This window comes from Topomyia yanbarensis, chromosome 1, assembly GCF_030247195.1.
Source record: "Topomyia yanbarensis strain Yona2022 chromosome 1, ASM3024719v1, whole genome shotgun sequence".
Classification (NCBI taxonomy): Eukaryota; Metazoa; Arthropoda; class Insecta; order Diptera; family Culicidae; genus Topomyia; species Topomyia yanbarensis.
The window spans coordinates 78,640,134-78,657,759 of record NC_080670.1 but is presented as its reverse complement, the minus strand read 5'-3'; the positions used below and the strand labels follow the sequence as shown (position 1 = coordinate 78,657,759).

The 17,626-nt window shown below is 36.3% G+C and overlaps 1 long non-coding RNA gene across 1 annotated transcript in view; it reads left to right on the top strand.

Moving 5' to 3' along the window:
• Positions 1–235: 235 nt before the first annotated feature.
• The window catches only part of LOC131677998 (uncharacterized), a 75,272-nt gene continuing 57,881 nt past the window's right edge, over positions 236–17,626 (top strand). Inside the window, exon 1 of the long non-coding RNA XR_009303521.1 lies at positions 236–293. This is a non-coding gene — a long non-coding RNA (uncharacterized LOC131677998). The remainder of the gene's footprint in view (positions 294–17,626) is intronic.

Below are 17,626 nucleotides of genomic sequence, written 5' to 3'. Positions count from 1 at the left end.
ATTTGTTGCAAGCTAAAGTGCTCCTCGTTTGTTTTTAGAACAAATTTCGTTAATTTTGTTACAAACAAAGTTCTTATGTTGACTACGATAAAATGATGTCATGTCACCCTCTTGGTCAAAACAAGCAAATTAGATATCCCGATACTAAAAGTGTCGCGCTTTATTGAACGTCTGAAACACACCTATTAATACATACGTTTAATCGGCTTTGTTTCTTTCGTTCTTACAGTGATACCCAGCAGTAGTACTTGAGCTGTGTCCAAGTGAAGTCGATCGGTTTAGTGTATAACAAGGTAATACCCGAAATTATCTAATTCTAAATTATCAATTCGTTTGTTATCAGTTTGGCCGCGTTACCTCATTTGCCCACAACATGCATATTCTGGTTACAGTTAAAAACTGGGAAATCCAACCAGCGACAATCGTATTTTCTCTGGATAAAACAACGAAATCACGTCAGAAGTAGTGCGCTCTATTCGTACAATGATGCACTATACAGCGCTCTACTTCCGACATCATGGATTAGCACTAAACAAGAGAAAAAAACGATTATCGTTGGTTGGATTTTTCAGGTTTCAACTGTACCGGTAATAAAATGCTGCAGCGCTAAAATTTAAACCAGTTATGCTACAATACCTTAAAATTTTTTGTTTAACATTTGTTTGAGAACGCGCCGAGGATAACTACAAGAAATCATTCAGTTTATAAATAATATTACACAGCATGTTTAATCATAACATAAACCATTTTACAATACTCATCCTGTTTATTAAGCATTCAAAACGTAGTAACAGGTTTCATCTTCCTATTAGTAATGTATGATATATCTTATAAGCTACGGCTACGTGTACAACCGAATGATATCTATAATAAATATGATGATTCTGTTTGGCCGTATTCGCCTGTAAAAATGCAAACAAAAGAAATATATAATACCTACATAATTTTCTTCGTTTTTTAATTGCGAAAACAGCTGTGTAAGTGAAAGTACGGAATTTATTGAATCAATGATGCATAAATTGGATTAAACAAAAAAGTGAAAAAATCGCGGTTTTGACTTCTTTTTACAAAAATTACTAGGGGAAGATGGGGTAAAACGCACCCCCGGGGCAAAACGCACCCCTTGCTTATATCGCAAGCTACTGAAAATTTATAGAAAAGGGTAACACTAGTCGGAAGTCCGCCAAAGTAAACATACTTTGTCAAAGTTTGATAACCGTACATCAATAGCAGCTCAAGAAATAAACAAAAGACAATAACGTGCTCTTCTCATGTCATTATCGTGGCTCGTGCAACAAGGATTTTCAGCTCTTATAAATGCAATTTGTATTATTATATCAGTGCATTCCAGTTCTATTTATACCGTTGTTCATTATTCTGTCGCACTATATATGAAAAATCTACTAAGTAATTCACTTTTTGCTAAATTTATATCTCTTCTCCATCGGGGGCAAAATGCCCTCTTCTTTGATTTGGCTGTTTTTTTAATCGAAAACAGAAAAATTGTTCTGAAAACCTACTAATTGCATAACCTAAGGCTATTTAATGGCACACTTTTGTGAAATCTCGTTAGAAAACAAAACTACTTGCTTGTTCACCGAGCATTCTGCCCCGTTGTTGCGATGCATTCTGCCCCGTTGTTGTAGTGCATTATGCCCCGTTGTTATGGTGCATTTTACCCCCGAACAGGTGCGTTTTGCCCCGCTTATTTTTCGAATGGCAATTTTCAATGATTTTGAAGAATTGAATATTTTTCATGTTCTTGATTAATTTTTAAAGTGTTATGATTGTGATTACAGAGGAAAATGTTGACAAAACGATATCATTAATTAAATTCTCTCGATTTATGTTCTATAGCTGAGGTATGATCATATTTCCTTAGGGGGTGCGTTGTACCCCATCTTCCCCTATAACTTTGCGACTTTTCAACCGATTTGAAAAAAATTAAATGATTCTAAAAGCTGAAATAATGATCTAGAAATGGCATAAAATGGAATTTTGATATTTTTGATAAAGTGCAAATATTTGGAACAGTGAAAGTTCAAAACTCGGGTTTTGGAAAATGCCACGAAATGGGGTGGAAATTTAAATGATAAAAATATTTCTGACCAGTACTACATTGGTAACACGTAATGTTACTGTTACAGTAGTTACTGTGCGCAAATTATACTCAACAAAAATGAGAATGATTATTAATTATCTAATTGATCCTACTTCCGGTTCCGGAAGTATAGGGTGATGAATACGAACACACAACAAATCCTGACTTCAACGTATACTGCCATGAATGTAAAATGGTGAAAATTTTTCGAAAATGTGACCACAACTGCTTGGATTTGAAGTTCCCTTTTTTGTCCGGAGGCAGGCCCGTAGCTAGGAGTTTATTTCGGGAGGGGCTTAAAAAATTATTGCATAAAGCTTTTTTATTTCGATTATAGAGGTTTTAACCTTATGGTTATTCGCCTTTTTTCGTGTTAGAATATTTCTTTAGAAAAATTTCTAACCCTATATGTGCGGGGTTGATAAACGAACCCTGATGAGCTGCGTACAAGGCAATCGATTTACCAACTACGCTTTACCCGCCCCCTGCATAAAGCTTTTAGTTCTAATGACTTGATATTGTCACTAGAAGCGAAATGAAATTTTGAAAAGTTCTTATTGAAAACAATGCCAAATCTAAGACAATCCATGTTCTAACAACGAATTATTGATGTTTAATATGATATTTATCATTTATTAACAAGTTACAATTTACTCTCGTTGCAACAATGGATATTCTAGAGTTCTCAGTATTTATGCGCTAACCGAATATGACAATCCTTGACGGTGCTGGAAAACGCAAGGTGTTTTAAGCTGCACGTTTAAAAGTTGTAGAAGACGCTAAATCGAAATGAGTAGAAATATATCCATAAAATGTTCGATCGAAGAGAATGTCAAAATTTGCACAAAATCTTCTGATTTAGCAAGCGAATTGTAGATGGTTCAACTTCAATTTTCTTGATCTGGCGTCCTGTAACTATTACCAGTTCTAATGCATCATGCCAGCATAATTTTTTGGCATATTCTATTTAAATGAAACTATTTTTGAGACTGGCCTTGGCCTAGCAGATCAGAACCCTAGGGGCAGATCACTTGTGATGCATTTTTAAAAATCGCCTAAATTAAATGCATTTCTTTCCATCAAAATAGAAATTCATAATGTATTTTGCGTTGCGTGTAAGACGTCAAAGCCCTACACAAACTAGCCCTACATTCAACAAAACGTCGAACAAAGTGAATCAACGTAGGACGTTTGTTAAACAAACTTTTCTGCGAGGAAGTGCAAGGTTGATGCAAAAATGGAAATTAAATGAATTTTTTGATGCAAGTTTGTTATACATTTCTAGAGTGATCTGCCCCTAGTCAAAACCCCAGTTAGGAAGGAGGATTTTGATCAATAGGATCAAAATATATGGATCATTCCACGTCAGATTTACAACCAAAATATTAATTCCTTCCAATTTTTTTTCTTGCATTCATTAGCTATAAATAATTGACACGTATTTTTTTTATTTTGGCTGAATATGATTTATTTTCAAGTTATTAGTTTTTAAACTTTTGAAGTTTATAACATTGATCATTTTTCAATCACTCGGAAACGATTGGATATATGGAAAAAAATATTAAATAAAAAAGTTGTGTTCTCTAACGAGCTTACTGAAAAAAATTGCAATTTCTTTTTGTTATATAACTTATGAAATTTGCAATTGTTTGAAACAAATTGATTTTTTTTTTAAAGTTGTGCCAATTTTTTTACTTATTATTAAGTATCATGTTAAAATAATTGTGCAAAACTTTGGGAGTGCATATCAAAATACTTTGCGAGATATTACAATTATAAACTTAAAACAAAGCAATTTTACACCAAACGCCTAGTGATAGGTCTATTGTAAATGAAATATCTCGTAAAATACTTCGAATTCCTTCTGAAATTCACAATCTTCTCGATATAATTATAAATTATTTGAAAATGCTAAAAATATTTTTTTGGTTCTATCCTGAAAAAAATTATTTGTTACTAATATTTGCATAATTCATCAATTATATAACAAAAACAAATATTACAAAAAAGATCCGGCGAGATCATCCGAAAACGCAGCTTTTATTATTTAATGCTTAATGTCTTAATTTAATGTCCAATTTTATTAAATTTATAAAACTTTTAAAAATATTATTAAAAGTCGATAGTTGCATGCATATGATTTATGGACTCCCAAACGGCTTAACCAATTGCCGTATAAATTTATACATAGTTGGAATGTGTTATGGAACGTGTTTTTTGTGCTATTGGTTGGGGATTATCTGCCTACAAGATGGCGCTTCGGAACAAAACGCGCGATGGGTACTAGCTAGTATTTTATAGAGTTAAAAAACTCATAACTTGAAAAAAATATCAAATTCAGCCAAACTAAAAAAATCGTGTCTATAATTTTCAGCTAAAAATGCAAAAAACATTTGAGGGAACTAAAATTATAGTTGTAAATCGTGGAAAGACTCGCATTCTGCAAATTTAAGACTTTTTTGGGGGTATTCAAATGTTAAAAGCAAATATTTTTTAAAAGTCCCCCAAAAACAAATTTATTTTGATTACATAACTATATTAAGAAGATTATGTGAAAATTTCAGAATGGAACTCGAAGTGTTTCTCGAGATATTTCAGTTGTAACAGACCTATCACTGGGCGTTTAGTGTAAAATTGCCTTGTTTTATGTTTACAATTGTAATATCTCGCAAAGAATTTCACTGCCAAATTTTTACACAATCTTTTTAACATGATTTTTAATACTTAAAGAAAATAATAAATAAAAAATATGGTCCAACTTTTAAAAAATTCAATTTGTTTCAAGTAATTGCAAATTTCATAAGTTATATAACAAAAAATGGAGGATGGAGGAGGATCTTTGGTGATGTGATGTGATTTTTTTTGTTAAGCTTATTTGAAAACGTAACTTTAGCTAGTCGTTTCCGAGTTATCAGTGATTGAAAAATGTTCAATTTTATTGATTTCAAAAGTTCAAAAGCTAATAACTTGAAAAAAAAAATATAATATTTAGTCAAAACAAAAAATACGCGTCAATTATTATTAGCTAAAGAATGTAAGAAAACATTTTGGAAGGAATTGAAATTTTGGTTGTAAATCTGACGTGCAATGACTTATGTATTTCAATGATTTAATCAACTAAAGGTAACTGCCCGGAATTTAATCTATTCAAGAAAATTATCCACAAATCGAATGAAAATCACTTAACACTGATTACTACTATCATCTAATTTACGTAAAATGTTACTAAATGCTTCATTGCTGACACCAACAACATAACTAGAAACTATAAATGTGAACAAGCTCAATAATTTCAGCATCTCTTCATTTCGACACATGAAAGGGAATACATCGCACTTAGTTCCCCTCGATTTCAATTTATTGATCCCTTTTTGCTTTTTTTCTGCATGATGTCTTATCATCTTATTCCATAAAGACCAAAAATAAAACGAAAGACTGTCATATACTGAAAACATGAAATCGATACAATAATCCCACCTTATTGATTTATAGACTCAACTAGTTACAACGCTTTAGTCGCTCTCCGTGATAACCTACTGATGTCTGATCAATCTATCGACACGTCGTTTTCAAACTTACATAGGCATTAATTAGAAACCATCGAAAGCGACTGAAATGCTGCTGGTGGTTGCAACATTATGTGGTTTAGCATCAATTGATCAATTGACATCCGAAGGAAAGTAAGTGTAAAATCACGTCAGGTAGTCCTACCGCTACTGTGTACGTTTCTGTATATCAACAAAATTAGTAATATACGATTCGTGGGTTGATGAACACCTCCGGAAAACCGCCGGTTTACCACTTTTTGGCTTGTTTACTTTTTCACGTTTTTCTTGCTTATTGTTCGATTTTCCAGACTAACAGTGTTTTAATACGGACCGCATTCCCCACATAAAATGAAATTGAGTGTCAATAGAAATACTATTGCATTAAAATGATGCGAAAATAAAAAAAAACTGTCGTCTCGGCTACAACTATGTCATCAGCTAACTGAATTATTTTTGTTTAGCGCGCTTGAGTGAGATGCCTGACGTTTATATTAAGCGTAGAGTGCTCTAATCTATTACAGAAATCCAATTTCCGTATGATTTAACTAACTTTCTTTATTCAGGCCAATATCTAGCATAACATGAGTTTTGTTAGATGCAATCACTAGCGATAAATGTTAATTTTGGGACAGTTTTTGTACTCAGTTTTCTATGAAACTTCTAAATTTTTATTATATAATTCGTTTATTTGAGTCGGCTCAATGCATTAGCTAAATGAAGCCTTGAGTCTTTAATATATTCCACGATGTAAACAATGAAAATGATAAAACGTTAATGGTTGTCCAACAGATCTCGTGCGATTGACCTGTTTACTGGCTGAGAAATATTTTTCATAACCAAACGCGTCTTGGTGGTCGTTCATTTCATCTCGTACACTTCCGTATTATTATCGTGGTAACTGCCATGTCCATGTTCGCAAATATCTGATTTCATCTTTGTTTTGTCCCCTTACGGGCCACCAGTGTCGACTTCCTCAATGATGATGCTAACTGTTAATTTTGATATACTAGGCGCAGTTTTTGCCGTCAATATTATATGAACAGCAGCCACAAATTTGGCAATTGTTTGTTTTTCAGGTAATAGTATTGGAGACTATGGATGTGCAAAGATGTAACGTGTATAATGATACTATCGCATTGCGTTTTGTACGTGCAGGGTCAGCTAGGACGAAATCCTAGCTGACCCTGCCCGTCTTATTCCTAGATGTGTCCTTTATAATAAATTCCATTTTTTTCCAAATGTGACAGGAATCTTTTAATGGCCACGGTTCAAGTAAGCTAAGTTTGTTTATTGGGGCTTTAACCAGGCCCGTAGCCAGGATTTTGTTTCGGGAGGGGCTTAAAAAAATTTGCATAAAGCTTTTAATTCTGACAATTTGATATAGTCACTAGAAACTAAATTAAATTTTGAAAAGTTCATAATGAAATCAATTCCAAATCAAAGACAATCCTAAAAATATGTTCATTGTCACAAGAAAGGTTATAGTAGGGGAGAGAGGGTAACAGTGGATCAGCAGGAACTATGAAACATTCGCAATAAAATCACAATGCATGATCGCAATCGTCTAATTCCCTCATATTTCACAATTTCTAATTCTTTACACGTGCTGCTATATTTTGGAAGAGATCTGCTAACTCTATCTCTTTTAATGGATATTTGTTTGTTTTGTGATAGCCAGAGTAAATTTGCAATGATAAACATTATTCCATCTTTATGAATTACCATTCATTGAATAAATGTTTAGTCTATTGCTATTTATAGCAAATTTTATGCTCAACATTTGCCGCGAACAAAGTTTTTTGGTAACTACTCATGGTTCTGTGTGATTTCACAATGTTCATGAATAGACCCATTGGGTAACTGTGAAACGATGGCGTATGGGGAACAGTGATTTTTGTTTGTTTTTGTGGTCTGTCTCAAAATGTCAATGGGTTCCGATTTTCCACACTAAATACTACTCATATAGTGCAAAATTAGTAAATTTGGCCAAATTTTGTAGAAATTGTCTCTTATTTCAGGATTGCAGCTAATATGCATATATGGTGGTTCGATGTTACGCGATGATATAGTGGATTCTTTCGTAAACAAACGATTTTCGCCTCAATATAACTTTAATTCAAAGCGTTAGGATCATTCTTCGTCAAAACAAAAGAATAAAATTTATAAGTAGAATATTTCACTATAGATGATATCGTGTTTCATAGTTCCTACCCATGGGGCACACTGATACATTTTACCACCAACTGTTTATTATCCAAAAAATGTTATTTCCCGTGAATTTTACCAGCTGGAAAAAATATATGTATTAGTTAACAACATAGTGGCACTATGTATCCCTTTTGATTACACAAATAACATGTATTATCATCAAAATTAAATTGTAGAAAAAATGTGTTTCATTGTTACCCTCTCTCCCCTACTTACTCTCGTTACAACAAAGTATACTCTAGAGTTCACAGTATTTATGCGCTAACCGAATATGACAATGCTTGACGGTGCTGGAAAACACTAGGTGTTCCAAGCTACACCTTTAAAAGGCGTAGAAGATGCTAAACCGAAATGAGTAGAAAAATATCCATAAAATGTTCGAACGAAGAGAATGTCGAAATTCGTACAAAATCTTCTGATTTAGCAAGCGATTTGTAGATGCGCAGAGACGGTTCAACTTCTATTTTCTTTGTCTGGTGTTCTGCGAGTGTTACCAGTTCCAAGGCATCATGCTAACACAATTTTTTGATATATTCTATTTAAATGAAACTATTTTCAAGACTAGCCTTGGTCGGGTAGATTAGAACCCCAGTTAGGAAGGATTTTTGGTAATCAATAGGATCAAAATATAAATTTAAATGATTAAATCAACTGAAGGAAACTGCCCACAATTTAATTGATTAAAGAAAATTGTCTACAAATCGAATGAAAACACTGATTACTAATATCTTCTAATTTTCCTTCAAATCGCCAGTCGCCGTGCATGTGTCGTTCACCGTGCAGTTTCAAAATCACGAAATTTAAAGAACTAGCTCCCTAAATCCATCGGAGAGATCCCAAATCCTTTCGTTTCATCGTTTTATTGAAACATTCCAACTAAAGTTGAATCAAAATTTTAAATACACCGTAAGTTGATCATATAACGTGCACTGGTGCCAAACAAATGTCCTCAACTACTTATTCTCGTTTTGTTGGTAATAGTTTTATATTATTTCTAAATTGTGACGTATTTAGATAGGTATTTTTACGGTGACTATGAGGGCGGTTTTCATTTTGATTAAAAAAAACAGGATTTGAAGTCACGTCAAATCCACCTAAACGCACGGTAACTGGGGACTTGACGGTACGTGAAATTTGTTAAATGTATTACCAAAAGAACTAGAAGGTCTACCTTCTGATGTCGCAAAAAGCAGAAGCAAAAAAAATTGCTACGCTATAGCAGGCTACAGGCACCAGTGAATCAAGCTAGCTATTGTTCTATATCAGTGCACATACAAATTGTATCGTTGCCCCCGGCTGCGGAGTAAAATGAGTTTGCCAAATGAAGCAAAAGTGCCTGTGCTACGGGATAACACGAACAGTTAAGGAAGTGGAACAATGAGTTAAAGTGAAAATGGAGCTTAATCTCGCTGAAGTTACCTACATTCAGCTACATCACGTAAAAACTGTGTTTTGATCACGTTTAGAAGCTTAGCACAGGCCGAAAACTTTATTGCAAAGAACAACATGCAACACGAGGTCGAATTTAATAACACCAGAATCAAGATCCCCGTGCATATGGAAAACGACATGGTGGACGTGCGTATCCATGATTTGGCCCCGCGCACGAAGGAGGATTTCATCAAACAAATCATGTCGCAATATGGAGAAGTAGAATCTATTACGAATGACACCTGGAGAAATTTTTTCTCCGGCATTCCCAATGGCGTTCGTATTGTGAGAATGCGAGTGACTAAACCAATACCTTCTTACATGACTATCGAATGCAAATCACCGAAGGATGGCGTGACCTATAAGCAAACAACGCTAATTACATATCCCGGGCAGACCCCAACATGCCAATTCTGTAACTATACAGCCTACTACGGAAAAACATGCGCCGAAGCAACTAGTCAAAACTCATCTACTACAGCCAACTCTAACACGCAGCCACCGATACCTTCAGATAAACCTAAAACAACGATCCAATTACCCAATAATGCAGGTACAACGACCACGACAACCGCTCCCAAACCAGCAACTAGCATCGCCAATAAAGAAGCAAATACCGATGAAGACGGATATACAACAGCGACCCATAAGAACGAGAAACAAATAAGAACCTCTGATCGTGAACAGGAAGAAAGCAGTACCGATGACGACATGGACGGGAACGATAACGTGAGAGAAGGCAGACTGAATGACCACCAAGCGGCCTCACCGCCAAGGAAAAAGATCTCAACACGCAGCAGCAAACTGCGTCAACAAGATCTGGCAGACCGACATTCTTAGAATTTTTTTTTTATTTTTACTTATTGTAAAAAAAATTAAAAGACCCACGGATCAGTTGTGCTAACGCATTGAGCCGTTTCAAATAAAATTTTAGATTGAAAAAAAAAGAAATATTATAAATATGAACAAGCTCAATAATTTCAGCATCTCTTTATTCCGACATATGGACGGGTATACATCGCACTTACTTCACCTCTGTCGAAGAGTAACGTAGGTGTAAGGCCAACTTTCTTTGATGATTTCTGTTGTTCTGTAGTTGAGTGCCCAGAAAATATAGAACAGCTGCTCTTGGGTCGATTTCAATTTATTTATTATTTTTTCTCTCTTTTTCTTCGTGATCTCTGCTCATCTCTCTCATTTTATTCCATAACGAACACAAATAAAACGAAAACATGAAATCGAAACATTAATCCCAATTTATTGACTGTAGACTCAACTAGTTACAACATTTTAGTCGCTCTCCGTGATAGGCTACTGATGTTTGTTCACTGTATCGTCACGTCGTTTTTAGACTTACATGGACATTAATTGGAAACCATCGAAAGAGACAGAAATGCTGCTGCTTACAACATTAAGTTTATTATGATTGATTGACTAATATGTGGTTTAGCATCTATTGACATCCGTTGAAAAGTAAGGATAAAATCACAACAGATAGTCCTACCGCTACTATGTACGTTTCTGTATGTGAACAACATTAGTAATATACGACGGTATACAATTCTTGGGTTGATGAACACCTCAGAAAAACCGCTGTTTTACCACTTTTTGGCTTGTTTATTTTTTGGCATTTTTCTTGCTTATTGTTCGATTGTTTAAAATATCACTACTTTGCGGACTAATAATGTTTAAATACGGACCGCATTCTCCGCATAAAATGAAATTGAGTGTCAACAGAAATACTATTGCATTAAAATGACGCGAAAACAAAAACTGTCTTCTCGACTATATTGTCATCAACTAACGGAAATGTTTTTGTCTAGCACGCTTGAGTGAGATGCCTGATGTTTCTACTAAGCGTACAGTGCACTAACCTATTACAGAAATTCAATCTGCTTATGCTTTAACTAACTTTATTCTGGCTAATATATAACATAATATCTGAGTTTTGTTAGACACAACCACTAGCGATAAAGTTCTCATTTTGGGACAGTTTTTGAGCTCAATTTTGTATAAAACTTCTGCAATTTTATTATATATTTCGTTTATTTTATTCGGTTCAATGCATTAGCTAAATGAAGCCTTGTGTCTTCAATATATTTCCATGATGTGAACAATGAAAGTGATAAAACGTAAATGGTTGTCCTACAGATCTCGTGCGAACAACTAGCGATTGCATGTGGAGAACTATTTACTAGGCTGAGAAATATTTTTCCTAACCAACAGTGTCGCGGTGGTGTTCATTTCTATCTCGTACACTTCCTTATCATCATAGTGGTTACTGCCATGTCCATGTTCGCGAATTTCTGACGGGTCACGAGTGTCGACTTCCTCAATGATGGTGCCGACCGTTGATTTTGAGATACTAGACGCAGTTTTTGTCGTCAATATTATCCGCACAGCAGCCAAAATTTGGCAAATGTTTGTTTTTCAGGAAATGGTTTTGGAGACTATCGCATTCAGTTTTTACGTGCAGGGTCAGGTTGGAGGAAATATATCTGTTCACCTAGATTTTCACCACAAAAACACCATTTAATATACTTCCTAGATGTGTCCTTTATAATGAATACCATTTTTTCCAAATGTGACAGGAATCTTTTAATAGCCACGGTGCAAGTAAGTGGTATCAGATCTTGTAGCCGAGCATTGATTTTCTCATCGTCCATATATATGAGGATCAACCACATGTTAAAAGTTGTTATGTAAAATGACTGGTTTCGCCTGGGCTAATTTGTTAAATGGCATCAGCACTGAACGCCTGACATGGTTAAACTCGTTAAAGGCGATGTTCGTAAGCATAACCTCCATAATCACCTTCAGCAAATATTTCACATCATTAATGTTGCTCCAGACAAATACGGAGGCTATTGACTTCAGGTCTTTTCGCATAAGATCGATCTTATGCGAAAAGACCTGAAGTCAATAGCCTCCGTATTTGGCTGGAGCACTACTTCTTGCTTCTGCGACTCAATCATTCGACAGATCCCCACAGCAAGAATTAAAGTAACAGTTTCGTTTGTCTTCCGACGAGTCACACAATATGAAGGGAACTGTTTTATCACACTCAGCATACTGAGTAGATATCCTGACCGCTGTCTTCGGTGGTTCGAAATAGCAATCTTCCTCACAATTCTCGCATTAATTTGTTGAAACCAAACAAGATTCATTTTTTTTAAGAGTCACCGAAAAACATGTTGTTTCTTAAATTTATTTTTGAAAATTTTCGGGGGGGGGCTTTAGCCCCCTAGCCCCCCCTCTGGCTACGTGCCTGGCTTTAACCTCTTGGTCGTTCGCCCGCGGTTCAAGTAAGTGGTATCAGATCTTGTAGCCGAACATTGATTTTCTCATCATCCATATAGATGAGAATCAACCACGTGTTACATGTTGTAATGCACACTGACTGGTTTCGCCTGGGCTAATTTGTTAAATAACATAAGTACTGAATGCCTGACAAGGTAGAACACGTTAAAGGCGAAGTTCGTAAGCATAAGCTCTATTTTCACCTTCAGCAAATAGTTCCCAGCATGAATATTCGGTCTTATGCAAAAATTCCGGAAGTAAATAGCCTCCAGGTTTGGCTGGAGCACCACTTCTTGCTTCTGCGATTCAATCATCCGACGGATCACCCCAGCAAGAATTAAAGTAACAGTTTCTTTTGTTCTTCCGACGAGTCACACAATATGAAAGGAAGTGTGTTATCAGACTCGGCATACTGAGTAGATATCGTGACCGATGTCTTCGGTAGTTCGAAATAGCAATCTTCCTGACCATTCTCCCATTAACCCTTAAAGGCGCAAGCCAATTTTTTTCATATTTTCTGAAAATTGTCTCACGGTTTTAATACGTTGCTACGATAATTTTGAGATGGTTTTTGCAATGTTGTTTTAAAACAACATTGCGCATTTAAGGGTTAATTTGTTGAAACCAAACGAGATACAATTTTTTACGAGTTACCGAAAAACATGTTGCTTCTTAAATTTATTTTTGAAAAATTTCGGGGGGGGCTTTAGCCCCTTAGCCCCCCCTCTGGCTACGCGCCTGTCCGGAGGGGTTTAAAATCGACATTTCTTGAGCGTTTTTTCAAAACGTCATATCTGCAATGAGTTACTCTCTTTGTTTACTTTCTCTTCTGTTAATAATTCGGTCACTTTAACATTTATCCCTCAACTCTTTGCATAATATGCTAGTTAAACCCACCGTCTTTCGATCTATACTGTAAAATAAGTGAAAAGTGTTATTGTGACGCCGTAAAAATTGAAAGAGAAAGTATAAACAGAGAGTAACTCATTGCAGATATGACGTTTTGAAAAAACGCTCAAGATTTTAAAATGTTTGCTGACATGGAGGTGCATGGTAATTAGTGCAGAGGCGTCGACTGTATAACAGGTCAAAATGTTGGTCGTGTGGAAGTTTTTGCTGAAGAAAAATGTATCTGGTGCTGCAATCTGGTTGACCACGTTGCAAACACCGTGTGTCGCCTGGATCAGAAAGCAAGACCTGCATATCCTAATGGCCGGTTTGTCAAAGTACACATCACCCAGCGATTTCAGAAACTATGAAGAGCTCGCACGCAGTATGGATGGAACCGTTATGGCCGTATCAAATTCTACGATAGTTTGTCCAAGTAAGCTCCAAGAGATCTGCCAGCTGTGGTATTTATCTTTGGAAGTGGCTCTGACCGAATTATCTCAGCAGTTCCCGATGAAAAAGAAGGGATGACATGCACTGAAACTGTCTCACGCATCGAATCGAGGACGATTTGAAGTGGGATATCCTTGGACCCAGATTTATTAGTTTTCTGTTGGTTTTATGCTGTGTATTTTAATTGAGAAAAAAAAAACAGTTTTCACCCTTGGTGCCGTAATTCTGGTAGTGAATCATCAGTGAACCATTAGGCGCAGCGTTCCCGGGAGGACAGTTGCCCACGTGATGCCAACAAGAGACTATCAGTTGCTGTGTTTGATCTGCCGGCTTTTGGAACTGCTTCTGCGTGCTGGTGTGAAGCCCAGACGACAGTTCGGAAGTCCCTCGCCGACTGCTGGATACCCAAGTGTACCGACATTCCGTCAGAAGTTGTCAATGCACCACGAAGTTTTTGGTGAGATTTGTCCATGCTTTTTTGATTATATTGTTTTCAGTAGAGCAGTGGATACATTGTAGGGTGACCATATCAGGTGAGTAAAAACCCAGGACAGTCGAAAGGAGACTGCCCCTCCCCGTTACCTCTCAATCGTCTGTTCCTTCTCCACAGGTTGTCAGTATTTGAGAAGTTCTGGGATCTGGCAGGCTGAGCTTTGGCAGTAAAAAAGTTCTGTAGGTGTGGGAAGAAAAGCTCTATCAGAAGATTTTACGTTTGAATTCGATCACCGTGCACTTTTTCGGATTTATACACACGAAGTTCTTGCTACACCACCATCAGCAAAAGATTCATGCGTTGTTCGAGAAATCGGCAATCTTGAATTGAGTGGATAAGATAAAATATTTTATGATCGTCTGTGCAGGACCGGCGAGGAATTTTCAACCCTAAATACACACTATTGAAATAAAGCAGAAATATCTAAGGTCCCAAGTAGCTTCCCTGCGCTATATCTTGCAATTGCCAACAGCTACAAAATCTACAGTTGCTTCCAAATTTCTGCATTTTATCGATTGTTGTATGAAAGCCGGCAGATAGGTTGGTGTAAATAATATCAGTTTGAGTGCGACATTCCATACTCCCTGTTATGTAGGATTCTAGACTCTACAGGTCAGTCGCTTTTCAGCGTCCAGACGTGATGCTATGTTAATCGTGGATTAAGTACTTTTTATTTCGTTTATTGTACACGGCTCAATGCGTTAGCTTACCTGAGCCGTGGATCTTTTAATATTTACAATATAAATAAATCGAGTTTAATTAGATATGTATCTTCTTTCTGGTGGGAGATCCATTAGTTCCATCGATTGTTGTGACTCGGGAATCACTTAGTCCGCATTCTCTCGGTTTATCGTTTTCGTGATGTCCGTGTAACTTTATTGTCGGTGGTGCTGGTAGTTGATTGAGAAGTAGTAGGTGCATCACAATGATCGGACACGCTGTGCGCTGTTTTTCCAGCATTCGTTGTTGCCTGAGCAGAGAATCCGGTTGTTTGTGATTTAGTTGATCTTGATGAGGGCTATCTGTTCAGTTTGCTGGTAGTTGATGTTGTTTCGTTATAGGTTTTTGTACATGGTTTTCCGTACAGTGTCGTTTTGTTACAGAGCTGGCACGTAGCGGTCTACCCTTCATATGGGCACAGCGTGATTTGAGATTTGGCTACGCTTTCTATTTCGTATTGAAAGTTCAGATATAAAGGAATAGGTTTCGTCACTCGAACTCTCACGACACCGTCGGAAATTCCTGAACAAAAATTCTCCAGGTTTCAAACTTAACGGATTCCACCATTAAGTATTTCGACATGATGGTTGTAATGAATTTACTGGTAGGACATGGGGATAGATCGTGCAGACGCACATCGATCTTATCATCGTCAATATAAACGTGAATCTATAGATTGTAATAGTTTTCCGCCGCGGCCAAAGTTTTAAATATTATCAGTACGTTATTACGAGTATGGTGAAACTGAATGACGACGACTTCCGTAAGTTAAGGCTGCATTTGTACCTTTAATAACTGTTCCACTTGGCGAACACAAAGCTGACTGATTAGGTACTCGTATTGAACCTGAAGTGGTTCCATAAACACGAGCTCGAGAGAGCGCTCAATGAAGTTATTCCACGATAGTTATTGATGTTCCGCCATTTTCCTTTTTAATGAATAGATTTCCAGTAGCACGAAAAATACCACTAACAAGAGAACTCAAGAAGAAGCAGAGTCATCAAAACGTCGATGTGTCTTCTCAAAGATACTAACGGAAACTCTTCTAGTTCCGGAATGAAAGACGATTTAAGCGCCAAGAAGAAGCTCTGGTAATCATCGTTTCATAGACATTGATAGCGGCTAGAGTTTGGTCCATAACTGGGAAAGAAAGGGAAGTATTGAGAGAATAAAAAAGACATCGGATGGTACAATGGGGAGACTCGAGTGTATTCAGTTTAGTTTGTCGTACGCTGAACGAGGTTGAGTATACGTTTCAGTTATGATTGCGATCAGTAGTAACTACGATCTGGAGCAGAGCGAATAAAGCGACTCAATAAATTCAAATATATTAAGTTTACAAAAGAAAAACCAGGACAAATCAAGCGTTTTTCTCAACTACCCAGGACACCAGGACAGTCAGTGAAAAACCAGGACATGTCCTGGGAAACCAGGACGTATACTATGCTATATTTCACCCTAAGGAGGAAAATTTGGTAAAAACCAAAATTTCTCACTAGGGTGAAAATTTGTTGGTAAAAACCAGTCTTTGTACAGGAGGGCACAAATCCTTATTTCATACTATGTTGCGTTTCGGCTTCGCCTCATCAGAAACCGACACTAACACATTGTCGGAATAGATTAGCGCCGGCTTGACGCAAATCCCGTATAGTCACCCTAATACATTGGTAATTTTATGAGTATTGATATAACTTCCAATATAGGTTTAAATAAAATTATTTCGCCTTTTGTTATCTCCGTTATCTATGAAAACTGTTTCGGTTCCGAGCGTTTTCAATAAGATGATCGGACTATTATCAAAATAAAAACGCTTGTAAGGACGTAGCCAGGTGTGTGGAAATAAGCGGGTCTACGTCATTGCAGATCGTGGCGAGAACTGATATGACAATAGATATGCTCAATTCTGTAACTCCATCCTACGATTTGCGCAGGTGTTCATGCTATGCTATGCTAAGCTATGGAGGCGCATGTTGATTAGTGCAAAATAACAACTAAATAAAACGTAAACAAACACTTTTTGTTGAGATTGAAAGAAGTTTTATCCAATTATTATGTTGCTATATCTAGTTTCAGTTATATCTCATCAGTAAAAAAATATTTTTCATAAAAATGATATTATGCTTATAAGATAAGATTCGATAGCACTGTATTGGAAAATCTATTTAATCTTTAATAACTTTTGACATTAAAAATGAGCTCAGCGCCCCAATATGTAATTTTCAGTCATATTGGGCAACATTTTTGGTTTCGTCCGACTTTTATTCGAAGTCCGGCCATTGTGCGTTATTAAATTCATATTAAAACCGATACCGCGATGAGAACAAAAAGGATTTTTTTTGACGTAGGACTACGTCTTTGTTTTCGATATAGAAGTGCACGTTGCAAATTCTACAAAAATGTTATGTAACAAAAAGTGGTCCAATTTTAAACGCATATAATTCAGCCATCCGACGATAAATTTTCAAATTTTTTGCGCATGTCGCC